General features: G+C 43.1%; 1 protein-coding gene across 4 annotated transcripts in view; it reads right to left on the reverse strand.

Annotated features, from left to right (window-relative positions):
* The window catches only part of Ptgr2 (prostaglandin reductase 2), a 30,735-nt gene extending 22,713 nt beyond the window's left edge, over nt 1-8,022 (reverse strand). For 2 of the 4 annotated variants that reach the window (XR_013106703.1, XM_076921690.1), the window contains exons 1-2: nt 7,860-8,022; nt 5,085-5,269 (exon numbers count right to left, since the gene is read on the reverse strand). The gene's annotated coding sequence lies outside the window, so the exon portion shown is untranslated. Of the gene's footprint in view, nt 1-5,084; nt 5,270-6,750; nt 6,794-7,859 lie in introns of all 4 variants that reach the window. The other 2 variants (XR_013106705.1, XR_013106704.1) reach the window with 2 other exon arrangements.
* Nucleotides 8,023-17,389: the final 9,367 nt, after the last annotated feature.

Genomic DNA, 17,389 nt, shown 5'->3' on the forward strand with positions numbered 1-17,389 from the left:
TTCATGTTCTATCAGCATTGGGCATAGTTAAGCTATAAATATAAAAAGCACTAGCCTAGGAACCGGACACACAACTCAACAGTGAAGCACCTGCCTAACATATGTACAGCCAGGAAGGGACCCCAGGTTCCACAAAACAGAGACCTTAACTGCTTGGTCAGCAAGATGGCTCAGGGGGTAAAGGCTCCTGATGCAAGCTACTGCCCTGAGTTTGAGCTCCAGGGTCCACACAGAGGAAAGAACTGACTTCCAGGAGTTGTCCATTGATTTCCGATTTCCGAGTGTATCCACATAGTCCTGACACACCAAACAACTTAAAAGTCTTTTTAAACAACGGTTTACTTAGACAGGATGGTACACATCTTTAATACCAGCCCTGGGTGCAGAGCCAAGTAGAGATCTGTGAATTCAAGGCTACTCTGATCTACAAAGTGAGTTCCAGGCCAATCAGAGCTCCACAGTGAGGCTGTGTCTAAACAAAACAAACCACCAAAAAACAAAACAAAAACCCTCTTCAACTCTAATACAGCAATTTTTCAAAGGTTCTTTTGTATAAGTGTGTGTTCTGAGAGTGTGTGTAGGTGCACATGTGTACATATGTGGAGGCCAGAGGTTAACCTCGGGTGTTCTGAGAGTGTGTGCAGGTGCACATGTGTACATATGTGGAGGACAGAGGTTAACCTCGGGTGTTGCTCCATAGGTGTCATCCCTTTGTTTAACTGTTCACTGGTTCGGCTCATTGTTTAATTGTTCACTGGTATGCAGCTCACCTATCAGGCTGCTGGTTGGCCAGGGAGCCCCAGAGATCAAGTTTCTCAGGTGCACCGGGCAGTGGGGGCGCACACCTTTAGTCCCAGCACTTGGGAGGCAGAGGCAGGCGGATTTCTGAGTTTGAGGCCAGCCTGGTCTACAGAGTGAGTTCCAGGACAGCCAGGGCTACACAGAGAAACCCTGTCTCAAAAAACCAAAAGTTTCTCAGGTGCTAGAACTACAAAACAGCTTTCTTTTTCTCATGGGGTTGGTCTTGTTTTACATTCTTATGGGGGGAGCATACATACCATGGTATACATAGAGGTCAGAGGACAATTCACAGTTTTCTTCTTCCACACTCAGGTTCTGGGGATTTGAACTCAAGTCCACAGGCTCAGCAGCAAGCATCTTTATCCGCTAAGCCATCTTACTGGCCCATGGTGGGTTCTGGGGACCTAACTCAGGTACTTAGGATTGCAAGGAAAGTGCTTTTTCCAGTTAAGTTCTGCCTCTGTCTCTGGTCTGAGACAAATGTTCCATTCAATAGTAGCCCAGGGTGGTCTGAACTCACAGGCAATCCTCCCAGCTCAGCCTCCAAGTGTTGAGATTACAGGCCAAGCCATCATACCTAGCTAGCTCTTCAAAGGTATATTTTATTCATTTATTAAAATGAATATTGTGCTGGCTAATTTTATGTCAGTTCAACAAAGGCTAGTCATCTGAGAGCAGGGAGCCACAACTGAGAAAACGTCTCCGTAAGACTGGACCATAGGCAAGCCTGTGGAACACTGTTTTAATTAGTGACTGATGGGTGGGCCCATCTCTGGGCTCCATAAGAAAGCAGACTGGGCAAGCCATGGTGAGCAAGGTAGTAAGTAGCACCCTCCATGGCCTCTGCATCAGTTCCTGCCCCACAGGAGCTCCTGTCCTCACTGCTTTTGATGATGAGCTGTTATGGAACGGTGAGTGAATTAACCCTTTCCTCCCCGGCTAGCTTTTGGTCATCGTGTTTCATCACAGCAATAGTGACTGAAACTGAGACAGCTTTTGCTGAGTCTAAATACATCAAGGGGCTAGAGAGGTGGCTCAGTGCTGCTCTCCCAGAGGGCCTGGGTTTAAGTACCAATATCCATATGATGGCTCACAGCCAACTCCAGTGTCAAGTGATCCAGTGCCCTTCTCTGACTTCCAAGTGAACCAAACATGAGCCTGGTGCAGGAACACAGAACACCCATACATATAAAATAAGAACAATACTTTTTAAAAATATATCAAAGCGTGACCACTTTTCTGTAGCACTGTAGTTAAACTCAATGCCTTGTTCATAACACTCCCTTTTAAAAAAAATACTTATCTAGAGCTGGAAAGTCAGTCAATAGTTTGACGAGGTTCAGCTTACAACTCAATGTTTATGTTGAGACAGTCTGCCTATGTTGCCCAGGATGGCCTCCACCTTGCGGTCCTCCTGCCACAGCATCCAAAGCAGACAGGCATATAGGCACACACCATCACATCCATGTACATCAAAGCATTTTTAAATCTCCAACTTACAGGAAATTCATATAAATAGCCAAAAGTTAAGTAAAAGACTAGTTTTTCAGAATCTATAATTTGAGCTAGCAAATGAAGCAAACTGAATTTGGGGTTCTGGCCCTATCTGACTGAAGATCCTTTTGCTTCGTCAGTTCAAATAAAATCAAGCCCTTAATGTGCCCACATTAGTGTGGACTCTCAGTTAATCACCTAACAGTATTAGCCCCTAGCCCCTAGCCCCTATCTATGTGCTCATGCATACACATTCATGTTCACTGGTGTGCATACATCACAATGCTCAGGGCAGGTCAAAGGTCAACTCTAGGGAACTGGTTCTCTTCTATCACCTTGTGGGATGCGGGACTGAACACAGGCCATCAGATCTTTCAGTACCACCTCTACCTGCAGAACCATCTCACCAGCCTCCATCTTAAGGATGAAGCAACTGCACCTGAGAGGGCTTAAGCACTAAACGAGTGGTGGAGCCAATTCAAACCCAAGCTGTCTGGCTCTGCACAGCCAAAAGCCACCTTTAATCCCAGCACTGGGGAGGCAGAGTCAGGCAGATATCTGTGAGTTCAAGGACAGCCTGGTTAGCAGGACAGCCAGAGTGACACAAAGAAACAGTCTCCCTCTCTCTGTCTGATTTATTTATTATGTATACAGCATTCTGCCTACATGTATGACTACAGGCCAGAAGAGAACACCAGATCTTATTATAAGTGATTGTGAACCACCATGTAGTTGCTGGGAATTGAACTCAGGACCTTTGGAAGAGCAGTCAGTGCTCTTAACCTCTGAGCCATCTTGCTAGTCCCTGAAACCAAAAAAAAAAAAAAAAAAAAAAAAAAGAAAGAAAAAACAGAAATTTTCCATACTGCATGTGTAAGCTGATAATTAATTTTTAATGGGCAAATAGGCTTTCCTGATTTTTCTTTGCTGATTTTTCCTGCTCACTTGTGACTTGCTTAGTTAGTCTTTATAGATATGGTTAATGTACAGTAACTTTTGCAAAGATTCCATTACTACTGCTTGCAACAAAGTTATAGACATGAACACAATCAGTGTACCATACCCCTGAACACAGTCAGTGTACCATACCCCTGAGCTCTGCACCCAAACAGTCAACAGTGGATTGAAAGTATTTAAAAAAAAAAAAAAGTCAGTGTAATGTCTGATCTCAGCACTCAGGAGTCTGAACCACGAGGCCAGTGTGATCAAGCCAGCCTGGACTACAAAGCAAGGCTCTATCTCAGTCAGTCAATATTTTCAGAAGTATTAAAAGAGATATTCTCTGTACTCAACACCTACAGACTTCATTATTCTTTGAACAACTTAGTGTAACAACTATTTACATTGTTTATATTGTGTTGAATACTGTAAGTAATCTAGAGAGGACTTTAAATTTACACGAAGATGTACAGATGATACACTAATAGACCATCTTATTTTAAGGAATTTGGACATCTGCAGATTTTGATATCCATTGATATTCATAGGATTGTGAAACCAATCGCCAGTAGAAGTGGAAAAATCATATCCATTATTAAAGTAACTTCATTTTACATAGGGATTGAGTATGATGTGTGCCCAAGGCCACAGCACAGGTGACAACGGGAGTGGGATTGAGAGGCACAGCTCTCACCAGACCGCACGGCTCCCACACTTCCCAATTCACCACTACCCCCTCAGACAGAAGGGCTTTGAGGTCACAAGCAGCCTGCTACCCCACCCTCTGGCAGGTACTCAATGCTACAGAAGAATGATTCCACTTTTCCTCTTTACTACTTATTGTTTTCAGTCAGGGTCTCATTATGTAGGCCTGGCTGGCCTGGAACTCACTATGTAGACCAAGCTGGCCTTGAACTCACAGAGACCTGCCTGCCTCTGCCTCAAGAGTACTGGGTTTAAAGACTTGTACCACCACACCCAGCCCCAATTCTGTTCTTTTTTTTTCTTTTTTTTTTTTTTTTTTTTTTGGTTTTGGTTTTTTGAGACAGGATTTCTCTGTATAGCCTTGGCTGTCCTGGAACTCACTCTGTAGACCAGGCTGGCCTCGAACTCAGAAATCCGTCTGCCTCTGCCTCCCAAGCGCTGAGATTAACGGCGTGCGCCACCACTGCCTGGCTCCCAATTCTGTTCTTAGTCAATTATTAAGAATGGACTGGAGAGAAGGCTCAGCTATTAAGAGCACTTTCTGCTCTTGCATAGGACATGGGTCAGTTCCTACCACCCACATGGCTGTTCCACTATTTATAACTCCAGTTCCAAAGGACCAGTTTCAAAACTCCAGTTTCAAAGGCCACATGCATTTGAGTCACAAACATGCCAGCAAACATGCAGGCATATAATAAATTGTCTAAAATAAGATGTGTTTCAGACTGGAGCTCCAGCCTAGAGGTAGGGCACTTGTCTGGTATGTATGAGGTCCTAGGCTTGAAACCTGGAACCCAACGAGGTAAATGAACCAAATGTCCAATGCAGGTAACGGTCAGTAAGACGTTTAGAAAGACAGGATGAAGAATACAGAAGCACCTGCTCCTTTAGTTTCTCTAGGACACATACTGATAATCTCATGGACTGTGGCAGGAATGGCTAGTTGCTCTCAAATTCACTCTTCCCTTTAGGATACAACTCATCAGGGCAAAATACTTACCAGCCTTCCTTTAAAGCAAATCCCATTTCCATCCCATTTTCCTCAAAACCCTTCAGTTATGTTTCTCTGGCAACATAAATACTAGTTAACAGTAATTATGTAATAAATGATATTAACAGAATCAACAGCACAGGTAAGTCCTTACCCTCCAACATCCAGTGCTAAGTCACCTGCCCGAATGCCTTCGGATGCTTTTACAGCGCGTGACCAGGACCGGAACTCAACGCTCACACACCATATTTGGAGACTCTCCTTGTTTTGTTTCTTCACTCTTGTCTGGAGAATGTCCTGACTGGTTCCTCAGAGTAACCTGCCTTGTTCTTCTATTTTCTTCTCGTATTTGGAAATGATAGGTAGATTTAATAGGATCAAAGAGATTCAGCTTCTCTTTCCCCAACTATTAGAGATTGCACCTAGTCCCTGGCAAGTGCTTCCAACTGGGGAGAGGGGGCAGGATGGGGGCAGTGTGGGGGCGGGAATCTTTAAAGGCAGTGCTGTTATGTCTTATGTCCCCACATCCTTTAGTGCAGTGGGGAACTTTTTTTTTTTTTTTTTTTTTTTGAGATGTGGCTGTTGGGTGCTCAAATTCCTGAGTTCCAGCACACCCCTTGCCACACCCTCCTACAGGGTGCAGACTCCAGTACATCTCAGTACACCCAGCCAGAGACACTTTCTGTGGAATCACCATGTATAGAAATCACATACAAATTAAAAAGCTATTCAGCTACAGTTGTCAGACTGTCCTTGAGTGGTTATTAACCATACTGTTTTCAAGACTGTTGCCAAACCGTCTGAGTTTCTTTTCCTGTTGCTGTGATAAAATACCCCAACAAGAGCAACTTAAGGGACACAGGGTTATGTTGGTTCATAGTTTAAGGGTACAGATGTCATGGAGATGTCACACCAGGTGCTTGAGACAGCCAGTCACACCACACCCACAGTCAAGAAACAGAACGAATGCTGGCGTTCAACTGGCTTTTTCCTTTTATTCAGTCCAGGACCCAAACCTAAGAAATCATACCTCCCAACCTTGGGGGAGTCTTCCACCTCAGTTAACTCAAAATAAGCCCATTCCTCACAGGTGTGCCTTGAAGCTTGTCTACTGAGTGATTTTCGATCCTGTCAAGCTGACAGTCAGTGTTAGGCAACATACAGTGAAGTTTCTTATTCTCTACTTTCAACCTTATGCCTTATTTCTCTTAATATGCATAACAGAGCCAAGTGTGTGTGATGCCTCCCACCTGTATCCAGCACTTGGGAGGTAGAGGCAAGAGGACTGAGTTCAAAGCCAGCCTCAGCTACATAACAAAAATCAAGGCCAGCCTGGGATACGAGAGGCCTTGTCTCAAAAAACAAAAAAAAACAAAACAAAACAAAAAAAGTAACACAGTATAATATAGCCAGCATGGTGATATATGCCTGTATTGAGGCATGAGGATCTCAGCTGAAGGCCAGTCTAGACTACATGGGAGACTGTGTGTACAAAAAGGACAAAGAAAAACCTAAGGCTTGGGATGTGGCTCAGTGGCGAAGTATCTCTGAACACAGGCAAAGCACTCTACTAACCCTGCACCACAGAAAGAAATGAATAGGATACACCAGGTCTGCTTAACCATTGCTTCTCACCCTGAAAAGGATGCTATTCTAGCCCTCCACTTCTGCTCGAAATCAGAAATCTCCACGTACCAAACACAACTGATTAATTAATGACAACTGCATTAGCTCTCGACAACAAACCAATCAACACTCAAATCATTCAGCATCTCCCCAGATTGGAACCCAGGACCACAGAAACAAAATCCTTGACTTACCCACAGGTTTTTCATCTAAAATAAGACAGGTCACATTCAAGACCTGAAGGGCCATGGGATAGGAGGCATTACAATCGAGGCAGAGCTGAGGAAACCTCGGCAAATCCCGTTTGCTGTTAAAGTGGGTTTTTAATTGATGCTACCATTCCAAAATAATACTACCAAAAGATCTGGTTCAATGATAGTCATAAACATATACCTTAAGCTGTGTGGCAGCCTACTGTAAGGAAGCTCACAGAACTCACAAGGGCAGAGAACGTGTTCCGTTTCTACCCAAGAGGGACCTTGGAGAGGTCATCATGGCTTAGTTCCTGTTTCCAGGTGCCCCTAAAGCTGGGTGAGTTTACATGCTCTGCCATGGTAGCATACATTTATAATCCCAGTTATTGGGCAGATGGATTACAGACGGGGAATTCAAAGCCAGCCTGGGCAAATTAGTGCGAAGCTGTCCCAAAATAAAAAGGAAAAACAGACTGGCAATATAGCCCGGTAGTCAAAACCACTTGCCCAGCATGCATGGGGGAAGGGAAAAGATGATCTTGGGTCAATTCCCAGGACAGAAGAAAATAAAGACGTTATTGATTAACTTGCTTAAATACAACTCCCTCCTCAGACACCTCGGCTCTGGAGTTGCAAACATCCTCCCCTTTTCACAGACGCTATAAACAGGTTGAATGACTTGTCCAAGGTCGCACAACTTGTCCCCCGATACCTTTTAATAAAACGCTCCTCGTGTTTATTCGTATTTTGTTCAACCATTCTGCCACAAAGGACTCTGCTGACCTTCCCTCTGACATCTATGCCCTCGGGTGAGAATTTCCACATGGCTCTTCCCTGCCTCAGAAACCCAACCTTCCTCTATGGCTCCTATTACTAACCACTGTGACAGAAGTTACTAGTAATCTGCCCAGAATTTCAAACCGACTTCCTAGACGCTCAGCACCAAGAGGGTAAAAATGCGTGTCGGCTTTTTAGCATGACTTAAGTATACCCCTATGCGTGGTACACAGCAGGTACTCAACAGAAGTTCAAATCTGAAGCACCGTCAACACAATCGCGCCCAAACTTCGTGCTGTTTACCCTAAGAATTCTTTAAAAACGGAGAGCACCTGTTATTGGGCAGTCCCTAGTCTAGTGTCCCAAGCTATACCGCCGGTGTCGCCGGGAGCTCGAGGAGGACGCCCACAGGTCACCCCAGCTCGGAACTTCCTCCTTTTCTAAGGGCTTCATCCAGCTTCCGGTGCCCGGATATAGTGGGCCCACCCCCTGCCTGTCTGTCAGCTTGAGATCTCGCGGGATTTGATAAACAGCGAAGGGTCGACGGGCTGCAGGACCTTAGCCCTAGGACCACACTGCGCAAGCGCAGGACTAAGCCCGGCGCCCTATCATCTCCCAGGGCTAGGATTTTGTAGTTTAGACGCGATCCTTGGTCCCCAAGGTTGGTGAGAGTGAAGAAACAAAGGATATGATGCCACAAGGCCAGGAGTATCCATAAGTTAGCCTCATTGGGGCTCCGTGGCCATCCCCGCCACCAGGACCCAGAGAGCAACTTTTTTAGTGACTTCAGGTCAAGTCCCCTGTGTCCTCTTCTGGCCCCAGAGGTTGAACCCGCGTCCTGGCGCGGTCTAGGCAGGCGCTCTGACACTAACCTACAGTCCCAGCCTCTAGAAGAAACTTCATTCGTAGATTCACTGAGCCTTAGGTTGGGAAATGACAGTGTGAGAAATAGCATCAAGTCTAACGCTTGTTTTGTAGGTGAGGAAGCTGAGGTCTACATTAGAGCAGTGGCTCTCAACCTTCCGCATGCTGCGACCCTTTGATACAGTTCCTCATGTTGAGGTGACCCCCAACCATAAAATTATCTTCATTGCTACTTCGTAATTTATTTTGCTATTGTTATGAACCATAATGAAAGTATCATAATGAAAGACCATCATTCCGATGGTCTTAGGGGACCCCCAAGAGGCTAGAAACCCACAGGTTGAGAACCACTGGACTAGTCACTATAGGGTGTGGTTGTACCATGTACCTTCAAGTGAGTTAAGGATAGTGCTGGAGTTACAAGCTCTCCCTGGACTGCTGGCCCATTCCACCACCCCCGCTCCATATCCCTTAAAAATGTTATACAGAATGTGTATTAATTTTTCAGTTTAATCACTGAGCTCCTTTTCACGAACAGGACTGGATTGAGTAAGGTTTGTTTCTAGAATAACTTGCGATCTCCAGGAGCTGCAAATCCTAACGGACTGAGTCAGGCGGCTGTAGGAATCGCCCTTAGCACTGTATTCCAGCAAGAGCTAATCGCTCAGCTGTAATACTGGTGGTATAAAGAGTAGCTGACAAATACCAATCCCACCGGCAAACGGGCGCCATCGGATGAACTGGAGCCCCGGATAACAGAACATCTGAACATTTTCACTTGGTTTGGAGAACTTGAGGAAGGGGGTAGGAGAATGTACCACTTTCCAAATACTTTCTTTCCAGCAGGATCTGATCTCTTGGTGGTCAGCTGAGTGAACCAGAAAAAAAGGAAATGCCCCAATACAATAATAGTGATAGAAAAAAACAAAGGGGGATTATAGATTACATCTAAAACTCAAAGATACGAAACTTAATTTGAGTTTTGGTTTTTTTTTTTGTTTTTGTTTTTGTTTTTTTGGGGTTTTTTTTGTTTGTTTTTTGTTTGTTTGTTTGTTTGTTTTTTGATGTGAAGTCCTCTTTTCTCCCTAGAATGAGTTCCAGATCTCAGATGTTCAAAAACTGAATGGGGGAGTTCAGGTGTATTTGTTCTCCCTTCTAAATTTTCTTTTCACAGTAAGGGTTACTAACATTTGTACGATGCTTAACTTGAGTTGTACCATATATTATATGGGGGGGGGGGGGTCTGACATGTTTTTATTTTCATGCTTTTTGGTTTGGTTTGGTTTGGTTTGGTTTGGTTTGGTTTGGTTTGGTTTGGTTTGGTTTGGTTTGGTTTGTATCAGGGTGCTGCTACATAGACCTGGCTATCCTGGAACTCACTCTGTAGGCTGGGCTGCCTAGACTCACAGAGATCCACCTGCCTCTTCCTTCTGAGCGCTGGAATGAAAGGTGATTTTATCTTCGAGGTTACTGTATTACTGTCCCTCCCATTTTACTAATGTGGAGAAATGGAGGTTAATCACTTAAGCCCCAAGATGAAGGAACTAAGTAAAGGAACAAGTCCCCAAATGAGACCAAGTACCTCCTTCTATTTCAGCCATTGCTGTAAGTTTGGAATCCCTTTTTCATTCTTCTCTGTCGAGTTTTGCGCTGCCCCTCGTCCTTTAACCAGTGCCAGAGAGAAATGTTTCCGGACTTAACTAGAGGGAGGTGTCAACCTTTCTCATCTCAGCCTAATGCAAACTAACTGTGGTATACATCGTGTCGCTCCAGCGTCCCTATAAATACAAACATTTAATCCGGTAGGTTTGTATAATCTTTTGCTAAATGACCTTTTAAACTAAAATGACTTCATTTGAATTCCTGTGTAATCATCTCTTTCAGATTGCAAATTACCCATGAGGAAGAAGTAAAGTGTGTCCCGCCTTCTTACTACGTAGCCGCTCCACGCACAGAGATAATTTGATGCTAACCAAATACACTTTCATGGAAGTGATAATTTTTCATAATGGCAAACCCAAACACATGTTCTAAAGAAATAACACGGATAGGAGGTAAAAACCACACCTGTCTCTCCATTAGTCGGAAACACAATGGAGGCCCATGCAGTATTACTGGGTTTGCTTTTCTCTTCCTCCCAGTGCCCGCTGGTTAGATCTGTCCTAGAAGGTGCCTGATAAGTGTCAGCTGTATAATATTCATAGGAACTATGTAAAAAATATATATATATGCTGCTAGCTGGGAGGAGATGGCTCAGTGGTTACAGCACTTGCTATGTAATTGTGAAGACCAGAGTTCAGATCCCCAGAATGTGCATAATACTAGGTAGGTCCAGCAGGCAAAGACAGAGCAAGCTGGCTGTGGAGACTAACAGTACTGGTGAGCTTTGAGTTAAGAACAATTCCAAACAACGACTTTGGGCCACCAACACACATATATGCTGACACATGCTAAAATAAATAAATAAAAATAGGACAAAATACATGTGTGTGCTAGAGAACACATGATGGCCCACACCTATAATCCCAGCAGTCTGGAAATTGAAGGAGGAGGATTGCATCTTTGAGGCAGTTGTGAGCCATAAGTGAGACTCTGTCTCTAAGAATAGAAAATACTACAGATAACATGTTTAGTTTTTTTTTTAATGAAGATATAATGCATATCAAAATTCAACATTTATTTATTTTATATGTTTGAGTGTCTTGCCCACATGAGTGTCTGTGCACTGCATGCATACCTGGGGCCCTCAGAGGCTAGAAGAGGGTATTAGAGCATCTGGAGCCAGGGTTATGGATGTTATGAACCTCCATGTGCATGCTGGGAAACAAACTCAAGTCCTCTGCAAGAGCAACAAGTGCTCTTACTGCTGAGCCATTTCTCCAGCACAAATTCAGCATGCTATACAATCTAGCAATGTTTAGAATGTTCAAAAGGTCTTGTTACTCTGCACAATTTCTAATCGTATAATATAATTTTTTTTATCACTATCTATTAGCAAGCCTCTTATCCAGTTCCTGGCACCCGTTAATCTACTCTCTGTCTTCATGGATTTGCTTTCACTGAACATTTTATACAAATCAGATCATACATTATCCTAGAGTCGCTTTTATTATGGCATGAACTTAATGCTGTAGTTGAAAACATGATGTAATATAATTCTAAATTCTTGTGTAAGTGTACATTCGTAATCAAATTGAGCATTTAGGAAAAATAATTCTTTATTTTAAATATTTTTTTTTTATTTTTTATTTCATGTTTTGGAGCCTCGTGAGCTCAGGTTACAGATGGCCATGAACCCTGTGGGTGTTAGGAACCACACTGCCATCCTCCAAAACAGCAGCAAGGGTTAACTGCGGCCATCTCTGGAGCCCCAGAAACATAAGTGTTTTTATTTGCTTGTTTGTTGTGTTTTGTTTTATTTTGTTTTGGGAGGCAGGGTCTCACTATGTAGCTCTGGCTATCCTGGAACTCACTATGTAGACTAGGCTGGCCTCAAATCACAGAAATCAGTCGGCGTGTGGAAATTAGGAAAAATAACTGCTGTCACAAGGTGCCTTCTAGGGAAAGCATATTCTGAGCAGAAGTTTAATGTACTGGCTGTTTACTAGGGATCATAGATGCCTTCAAGATACACCCACAAAAGGAAGGGACAGGAAGAAGGACTGGGTTAAAGTAGCAGTTGAAATTCACAGGAAGCCAACACCATGGTCCCTTAGAACTGAAGTGCGCAGAGTTGGGCCTGAAGACTCCCGGGCTGCTTTCAGTCACAGTCATTTTTAAAAATATTTATTTGTGTATTTAATGTATATGAGCACACTATTACTGTCTTCAGACATACCAGAAGAGAGCATCAGATTCCATTACAGATGGTTGTGAGCCACCATGTGGTTGCTGGGAATTGAACTCAGGACCTCTGGAAAAGCAGTCAGTGCTCTTAACCTCTGAGCCACCTCTCCAGCCCTAGTCACAGTCATTATACATAATCCAATCATTTTATACTGTAGTTTTCTCTCCTATACCTCGTAATGCAAGACTCTAATAAGTTCCCTCTTCACATGTTATTATGTATAGATTCATTCACTTCTCCTACTTTTGCCTGTAAAATTTAGTTTCACTAGTCCATGTTTTGCTTACAATGTACACTAAGGGAATACAAAACTTGACCTTAAAAATCCAAAGTCAATGTAAGTCAGTGATGGCTCACACCTTTAATCCCTGCACTGCAGAAACAGAGTCAGGCAGATGTCTAGGTTCCAGGACAGCCTAGTGTACAAAGTGAGTTATAGAATAGCCAGGGGTACTCAGAGAAACCCTGTCTCAGAAAAAAAAAAAAAAAAAAAAAAGTTTAGGCCAGATATGGTAGCATACAACTTTAATCCTCACTCTGGAGACAGGCAGTCAGATTTCTGTGAGTTTAAAGTCAGTCCGGTCTACAGAGTTCCAGGACAGCAAAGGATACACAGAGAAACACTGTTTCAAAAAAAAAAAGTCAAAACCAAAAAAACAACCAAAGAGACTAGACAGATTCTCACTATGTAGCTAGTTGACCTAGAGTTTACTCTGTAGACCAGGCTGGCCCCAAACTCACAGAGATCTTCCTGCCTCTGCCTCTGGGATTAAAGGAGTAGTGGGGGCATTGTGTTATTTCTATTGCTGCATACAAATCACCCTCAAACTTGGTGTCTTAAAACATGAACATTTATTACGTAGAGTTGTCATGAGCCGAGCAGTGGTGGCACACACCTTTAATCCCAACTATCTGGACGCAGAGGCAGGTGGATCTCTCAGAGTTCAAGGCCCGTAGGATCTACAGCTTCCAGAACAGCCAGAGCTACACAGAGAGACACCAAAACAAACAAACAAACCAATAAAACAAAACAAACAGTTTAGGCTCAATCATCATATAAGTGCAGCCTCAGGGTGACAGGGCATGAGCCTTCTCTGCACGTGTCACCCTCCACAGTTTGCAGGCTCCGCCCCCAACTGTAATCTCTGACTAGACCCAGCCCTTTGACTCCTTTTTGAGGGCCTGCCTTTGAGAAGCAACTTTGGTTGACAGTATCCAAGCACGGACATTGTTCTTACTTCTATGTCATACTTTCTTCACCTGCAGAATGGCTCACCCTACTCTGGCAGAACTTTCACACACTGCCTTGGGGTCAGGTAGGATGGAAGTAGGCACAAGCAGAACACCTCACATTCCTCCGATTCATGGCAGGAGCCCAGCAGTTTGCAGACATGAAGTCTTCTCAGACTGTTAACACCTTGTGGTCTAACACAAGACGATTGTTCAGGAAAAACTTGTCCATCTGTATAGTTTTGATTTTCTTTTCTTTTCCTTTTTTAAAAAATATTTGTTTCTTTATTTATTTGTTTTATATGAGTACACTGTAGCTGTCTTCTGACACACCAAAAGAGGGCATCAGATCCCATTACAGATGGTTATGAGCCACCATGTGGTTGCTGGGATTTGAACTCAGGTCCTCTGGAAGAGCAGTGAGTGCTCTTACCTGCTGAGCCATCTCTTTAGCCCGATTTTCCTTTTTTTAAGGAGTTGAATTTGCCAATCTCCTCAGTTGGCCATAATCATGAGATTAAGTTCATATTTGAGATTTTTGAGGTGTACCCAAGTGGGATATGGTGGTGCACACCTCTCTTTGTTAGGCAAAGGCAGGGGGATCTCTATTAGTTTGAAGCCAGCCTGGCCTATATAGTGAGTTCCAGTTCAGCAAAAGCTACATAATGAGAATCTGTTTCAGCCAAAAATTTATATCCCACGAGATACTGTCTGCAAATGAAAATTTAAAAAACAAAAAAAAAATTTTTGAGAAAGTGTCTCTGAATTCAACCCCAAAAATTCAGAAAAGAAAAGAGAGTGGCTGGATGTGATGGCACCGGGCTGGGCAGGAGGGCTTTCCAGGCTTCTGAACTCTTATTCAGGGAACTGAAATAAAACCCACTCCAAATGCCAAGCTGCATGGAAATTTTATTTAAAACAACACAATAAAAAGATCAGAAATACTACCAGGGAGCAGTGGAAGATATGTAAAGGCATTCTTTTATTAAAAGTCAAGAGAAGAGCTGGAGAGATGGCTCAGTGATTGAGAGGACCAGGATTCGGTTCCCAGCACACACATGGCAGCTCACCCACACCTGTAGCTCCAATCCCAGGGCATCTGACACTTACACATGCAGTCAGAACATAAATACACAGAAAATAAAAACAAATGAATATTTTTTTTAAAAAAGTGAACAGAAGGAGGAGTTTAGTTGCTAATGAGTGTGATGAGGATGGTCCTCTCTTTTGATAGGTTAGTTCTTATAATCATTTTCCTAATATGCATAGCCTTACCCATAATGCTTCAGATTTTATGCATAGACACAAGTTAATGAATAGTAGATTCTCCCTAAAAATTTACACGAAGACATAGTTTTTGTCTTACTGCACAGCATCCCAAACCAGATCAGGCTGGATCGCTCCCCTGCCACATACCATGTACCAGGATGTACTGGGAATATATTTGAATAGAAATAGCCTATATTTGATTGTCATTAGGGGCAAAAAAAACCATACTATTGTTCAGGAAGGTGTAGTCTGATGTGGGCACCTATGTGAGATTCTAGGTTTGGTGTTCAAAGAGGAGTGTGAGCGTGTGTGTGTGTGTGTGTGTGTGTGTGTGTGTCTGTGTCTGTGTGTGTGTCTGTGTGAAGTGTGTGTGTATGTGTGTAGTGTGTGTGGTGTGTGTAGTATATGTGGGTAAAGTAAAGGAACTAGGTTACCAAGTACATTATTAAAAGAGGAAGTTGTACATAACACAATCCAAATGCAGTATCAGATTGCTAAACTTATGCCTTCCTCCCTCACCTATAATTTTAAGCACCTGTGGGGACTAAGGCAAGAGGATTATGACTTTTAGGGTAGCCTTATATAATGACATAATAAGATCCTGTGTTGTTTGGTTTGCGATATATATATATATATATATATATATATATATATATATATATATATATATTTGGACAGGGTCTCACTATGTCGCCCTGGCCGGCCCAGAACTCTCAATGTATTCAGGCTGTCCTCAAACTCCCAATGTACCTGATGATAGCCCCATTTTTTTTTTAAATTGTCACAAATGACCCTTCTGTTTATTTAAATAAAATTACCTTTCCTATGAGTCTTTTTCTAAATTATTAAACTTGCTGTCACGTGTTGGTCTCCTGTGACCTTGGCTTTGCATGTGGATTCTCTGGATGTATAGCTGGGACTTTTATAATTATCAGTAAAGGATCACACTCGTACAACCCATCCCTACTCCTGTTACCCACCGACCACTATTCCCTCCTGTCCTGTCTTCCCCAGCTTCCCTCCATCTCCTCCCCTTCCTTCTTCCCTTCTTGTACATTGATGAGTTTTATCTGAATGTATGTTTTACACTCCTAAACAACAAATCCCCTCTGAGTCTTTTCTTCCTTCCTTTTTCGTGGTCCACGATGCCAACTGAGGTTGTCAATTTTTTTTTTTTTTTTTTTTTTTTTTTTTTTTTTTTTTTTTTTTTTTTTTTTTGGTTTTTTGAGACAGGGTTTCTCTGTGTAGCCCTGGCTGTCCTGGAACTCACTCTGTAGACCAGGCTGGCCTCAAACTCAGAAATCCACCTGCCTCTGCCTCCCAAGTGCTGGGATTAAAGGCGTGAGCCACCACCGCCCGGCGAGGTTGTCAATTCAATGCAGCCAAACTTATGGTTGGGCATGGGCTCTTCTGCCATTTTTCCGGGAATCTGAGCTGTACATTAAAGCAGGGGTGAATCACTCCACTCTTGTTTAGCACTGTTGTAAGGTTCACAGCAACTCTGTGCACTGATGATCTCAGATGCACCCTGTGACTGTGCCTCACCGGCACAGCATCTAATGTGACTTTGGAGTGCAGCCCAACACATCTGACATTTGCCTTTCCAGCTGGCATTGTCCATGCTCTTGAAAGCATGACATCATCAGATAGGACAGTCTTGCGCACCATTACAGCGACACAGAAAGGTGAATCTAAGAGCTTACCCCTTATTTCTGAGTCATCTTTTCTTTTTCTTTGTTTCTACCTGCTAGAGATGAACCCAGGGCCTTGCACATGCTAGGCAAGCTCTCTGCCACTGAGATATACCTCCTATTCATCCACCATTGTTTTGTAACAAACATAATACCAGGTCTAAAAGAACCCATAATGTTGAATAAAAAAAAGGCATATTAATGGTGTTGGAGAAATGGCTCAGTGGTTAAGAGCACTGGCTGCTCTTACAGAAGACCCAGGTTTGATTCCCAGTACCTACGTGGCAGCTCACAACTACTGTAACTCTAGTTCCAAGGTATCTGGCATTTTCTTCTGGCTTCCACCAGCACCAGGTATGTACTTGGGGTAGGTACATGCATATACGTAACCAAGACACAGATACACGTAAGTAAGTAAATCTAAAAATTTTAAAAGAGGACAAACAGATTGGCTTTTGGAGCACGTAGGCGGCTGTCTGCAGAGAGATTTAATTCTGCTTAGTGGTGTTATCTGAGGCACCCACAGGCCTCACTCCCATCTGTGTGGTTAATGTACTCTTCCAAAGTTCTTCATTTTCTTAAGCCTTTTCAAAGAGGCAGTAAGGTCTCAGTCACATGTTGAAGTTCTGTGTTAGGTGGCAAGTTAAGGGTCTATCAGTGCCAGGCAAAGTTGTGAGAGGAAAAAAAAAAAAAAAACTTTAAATTTTTTATTTAAGATCACCTTCAGTAAACAAAAGATTGCTATTAGCAAAATATTTGAAGCGAGCCAACAGTAGACAGACGACATACTATTGGGGTCCCTCCCTCTTTCGTTATCTTTGCCTGTTTTTCCCATGGTCCAGTTGCAAAACAGTGCAAACGGTCTTCTCTATAGAAATGCAAGTGAAGGTCAGGCCTAGAATACTACCTTCTCTCCCTGTCTCCCAGACGGCACTGTGGCAGCCATTAAACAGGTTAATTT

Source organism: Arvicanthis niloticus, chromosome 23 (genome assembly GCF_011762505.2).
Source record: "Arvicanthis niloticus isolate mArvNil1 chromosome 23, mArvNil1.pat.X, whole genome shotgun sequence".
NCBI lineage: Eukaryota > Metazoa > Chordata > Mammalia > Rodentia > Muridae > Arvicanthis > Arvicanthis niloticus.